The 5,052-nt window shown below is 38.5% G+C and overlaps 1 long non-coding RNA gene across 1 annotated transcript; it reads right to left on the bottom strand.

Moving 5' to 3' along the window:
- Positions 1–243: 243 nt before the first annotated feature.
- LOC149503086 (uncharacterized) lies at positions 244–1,079 on the bottom strand. Its single transcript, XR_016325833.1, has 2 exons — positions 723–1,079; positions 244–393 (listed from the first exon to the last, which is right to left on the bottom strand). It is a non-coding gene; the product is annotated as an uncharacterized LOC149503086 (long non-coding RNA).
- Between the last annotated feature and the right edge of the window lie 3,973 nt (positions 1,080–5,052).

Below are 5,052 nucleotides of genomic sequence, written 5' to 3'. Positions count from 1 at the left end.
AAAAACCTGCCCATATTATTATCAAATCCAAGGACAGTTATACTGCTCAGGCAAAACATACTGCAACTTGGTCATTTACACCTACAAGGACATCAAAGTGATTTATGTTGAAAAAGACAATAATTTTATAAATAATATATTAAATAAATTAGATATCTTTTATGAAAATATTTTCAAAGAAGCATTGTATGAAAAATATCTGTATTATAACTATACACACTTGTCGAAATAAAAAATCAGGAATATTTTTAATTATTTTTATTGACAATTCCTTCTCTAAAATTACATAAGTAACTTCTCTACTTTTTGTTTCTTCAGAAACTGGTTTCATATTCCATGAAAATATAGATGGTACAGCACCTTTCTTCAGATATTTATGTTAATGTTTGACACCTGCAACACAAAGAATAACATTTAAATATACTATCACAAGGAAACCTGACCATAGTTTCAAAATATTTGTTATTGCAATGGATGCAGCGATTTAGATAGAACTTTCAATAGTAACAGCTGATAATGAACAACAGCTCATGAGGAATGTGTTTCCTCCAGTCTGATTTTGTGTTTGTTAAAAGGTTCCTTACAGCATAAATCTACTTGCAAAATATGTTAGCAACTAATAGTGTGCCTAACTAATTATTATTGGATTTTTTTAATAAGAGAACAATGATGTTTGCTACACCTAGTCATGCATTATATATATTTGACAGAAAGAAGCATACCTGTGTATTTACTAATGTTTTCATAGTCAGATTTCACAAAGTGTTTACGACATAACCTCGAACTTTTTGTGTGAATACTTTTTTCGCGTCAAATGGCCTTTAACCACAGTCTTCCAATTTTCTTGTCCTTCGGGAATTGATGTACTCCAATTTCTGAGCATATTGGTACAAAACAACGCGTCATTGTGCTTAAAATAATTTTTAATCAAAAATTCCAATACAAATATTGAATGTTATGGGAACAATGCACACCAGCGCCACTTTGACAGTTGCCAACCCCATTACTCAGATCAGTTTGCTTGTTTAGATTTAATTGTTCTTCCAAATAATATGTCTTCAAGTTTGTTTGTTTTTGAAATAATAATGTTTTTACAGCTTTTTCTGTAAAGAAACTTATTAGAAAACTGTCTTTACGACATGGGGCCGTTCGACCTTTCGGATTTGAACACATACAATCTAGCATTTCTCAATTTTGAGATAACGCAATCGTAAACCATTTAAATATAACTAGTCAGGTCATAAGTATTGTCACACAGTAAAAACTTTTCTTTTAGAATGCTGGCCACAAAAAAGTTTATTGAATTCGAATTCCGAATTGTTCATGAAAATAAAAATGTATACTTTTAGAATTTTAGTCATTTTTAAATATGGAGTGGATGCTTAAAGAAGACCGTGTTGCAGCTATTGCGTTGCATCGTTGCGGATACGCGCCAATTAAAATTTTTAACATACTGAAAAATTTGAATATAACCAAAAGATTCGTTTATCGTACCATCAAACGATACAATGAAGACTCTAGTGTAGATGACAGGTCAAGAAGTGGTCGCCCTCGGTCTATTAGGACTCCAGCAGTGATAAAAGCTGTGAAGGCGCGAATTCAAAGAAATCCCAAACGTAAGCAGAAACTGTTGGCCCTTCAGATGGGGTTAAGCAGAACCACGGTGAAAAGGGTGTTAAATGAAGACTTAGGGCTTCGGGCATATCGAAGAAAAACAGGACATCGTTTGAATGCTGGTCTAATTGACCTGAGACTGAAGAGATGCCGCGCTTTGTTGAAGCGGTACGCGGGAAAAAAATATCGGGAAATTCTTTTTTCGGATGAAAAATTTTTTACCGTAGAAACGAGCTACAACAAACAGAATGATAAGGTCTACGCACACAGTAGTGAAGAACCGAGCAACCGTATTCCGCGTGTCCAACGAGGTCATTTTCCATCCTCGCTCATGGTATGGTTGGGAGTTTCTTATTGGGGCTTAACAGAGGTACCTTTTTGTGAGAAAGGTGTAAAAACGAATGCAGTTGTGTATCAAAATACAGTCCTGACGAACCTTGTGGAACCTGTTTCTCATACCATGTTCAATAACAGGCACTGGGTATTCCAACAAGATTCGGCGTCAGCTCATAGAACGAAGAGCACACAAGACTGGCTGGCGACACGTGAAATCGACTTCATCCGGCACGAAGACTGGCCCTTCTCCAGTCCAGATTTGAATCCGTTAGATTACAAGATATGGCAACACTTGGAGGAAAAGGCGTGCTCAAAGCCTCATCCCAATTTGGAGTCACTCAAGACATCCTTGATTAAGGCAGCCGCCGATATTGACATGGACCTCGTTCGTGCTGCGATAGACGACTGGCCGCGCAGATTGAAGGCCTGTATTCAAAATCACGGAGGTTATTTTGAATAAACTTTAGTGTCATAAGAATCTATGTTTTGTTAAGTTCATTTTGGTATATGAATGGTTACATAATGAATAAACTTGTTTCAATTATTTTACATTAAACATGTGACAGAATTTATGACCTGACTGGGTATATATCTATATATAGGTATATAGGAACATGAATCCTCTCTGCAGACCTTCTGTTGATCATATACCAAGCCGGAGTCTGATTTGTTCCGGCCGCTCACACTACTTCAGCCAACGACTCTGGCAGATGGCAAAAGCCGATTCTGGAATGAGCTTCACTCTTCGGCGTTTCTCGAGCCCCGTGAAACATTCTCCTTCAAACCAAAATAGTCTTCAGTAGTAGAAAGTTATTTAACTTTACCCTTGGCTTTATCAGTGTCCATAAGCATTTTAAGTTCAAGTTATTGGTATGCCGGTTTAAGCTGCTTCAATTTGACTCCATGCAGCACCTGACAATGAATGAATTTCAATGTCAGGTTCGCCAGGTACAGACGAATAGAGAGAAATGGTTGGGATTTCGAAACCCATCATCGAAGCATAATACATCATAATTGTATTTGAGTCGTCGTGGCCTAATACCGGTCACTCACATTCGCACGAATACGCAAACCCACAAGTGTAGGACGACATTTGCAAATGATTATGCAAAGTTTTAGCTGCATTCGCGGTTTTCCAAGCTGTGTCGGTTTTTTAATGGACATCAAAGCGTCAAAGCGTGCGAACCCCGATCCTTCGCGTAGTCTCCCACACTTTCGTGTGATCAGTTGCGCCCACGATTGCGAAGGTAACGGACGTTTCGCCACTTTCATAGTCCGTGACGTCTACTGTGTAGCGTACCTTCATCATGGATTGGAACAACACCAAGGTGATGGAGTTCATTGAACTCCTACAAAATGAATCGACCATATGGGACCCTCAAAAGAAATCCCATAACAACCGAATGGCCGTTAATGACGCCTAGGAAAGAATTAAAAACTCTTTTTCTCTTCAATGTTCTATTGACGAATTAAAAAAGAAGAGAAATTCGTGAGACATTCGTAAACAAGTGTAAGGAGGAAGCGCAAACGGGTTCGCAAATTGAATACCGAACCCATTTGCACAACCGCTAAGTTTGCGAATGAATGTTTGACGGCCCTTCACATGCGCGCGAACATTCGTACAATGTACAAATGTTCGCGCGCATGTGAGTGGCCGGCATAAAGGATAAGACGTCCGGTGCATTCGTATCTAGCGATACAACGATGTTTGAATCCCACATGCGGGTTCCAATTTTTCTAATGAAATACGTACTTAACAAATGTTCGCGATTGAGTTCCACGGTAAAGTGTAATGAAAATCAAACCAGCAAAATTATAATTTTCATAATTACTGGTGGTAGGACCTCTTGTGAGTCCGCACGGGTGGATACCACCACCACCCTGCCTATTTCAGCCGTGAAGCAGTAATGCGTTTCGGCTTGAAGGGTTGCATTGTAACTATACCGAGATCTTAGAACTCATATCTTACTCTTGAGCTGAGACGGAAGATGACTCTTATGGTGCATTATTATCAGTTATTGCATAACAAAACATTGATAACTCTTCTGAACTGGAATTAGTCTCGTTATATGTGCCTGATGGCTACATGCGCGGATGTATGTGTGGACGGGTGCGTCGCCAGCGGCAGCTTCTTAGTACCACGCACGCGCGTACGCAGCACACCGCTAACTCCCCTACACATCGTGCTGTCTCGCTACTCAATGGCTTGCTAGCCTATGCTGCGGAAATGGATATATTCCATGATGGTTTGCAGCGATTTATAGCTGTTGCTAGAAATGACTTAGGCTAAAATTATTAATACCTTACAAATGTTTTGGTTATACTGTTAATTTGTAAGAAGACTAAATAAATAAATCTCAAGGTGGGTGGCGGCATTTAGGTTGTGGATGTCTATCGGCTCCAGTAACCACTAAACACCAGGTGGGCTGTGAGTTCATCCACCAACCTAAGTCATAAAAGAAAATCGGTTTTACTTCAGTGTAGTATTGTTACTACAGTAAACAATATTTAAGAGAATATCTATTAGCCAGGCATACTTATTTGTGTACCCCGAGTAATCCAAACACATACGTACATAGATAGAATTATTTATGATTTATTATTTCCGAGCGTTAAATGACATCCGAAAAAGGGGAGTTTACAAGAATTAATTGTGACTTTACCTCAGATTCTGTAGCGGGTAATGAAGCCACCCGCCGCGTAGAAGACTTTATTGTTGTCGTAAAAAGCACGCGGGCCATCGCGACCGACGCCAATTAATTAATGAGCCAACTTGAAAATGAATTACCCTGTAGAGCCTCGAGAGGTGTCCCGAATAATGACTATTACCCGCCTTATAATAAAATACGCCCAAACGATATAATTTTTATCGTTTGCACCCACAGCGGGAGCATTTTTATTCTGTGTTTTAATTTAATTTGAAATAGATGCACTATGTCTGCTTCACAAACCTTTTATAACGTATCTAATTAAATAAAAAAATCTTAATTTGCCCTATATGTATTTCTTATTGGTTTTTGATATTTTGATTGTGCTATGAATAGCTACCAAAATAGCTTAAATGCGTTCAGTGTATTGGTTTTTATACATACCCAATATAAA

The sequence above is a fragment of the Bombyx mandarina genome, chromosome 04, assembly GCF_030267445.1.
Source record: "Bombyx mandarina strain Sakado chromosome 04, ASM3026744v2".
Lineage (NCBI taxonomy): Eukaryota > Metazoa > Arthropoda > Insecta > Lepidoptera > Bombycidae > Bombyx > Bombyx mandarina.
Note: the sequence above shows the minus strand (reverse complement) of the source record. Positions and strands in the feature narration are given on the sequence as shown.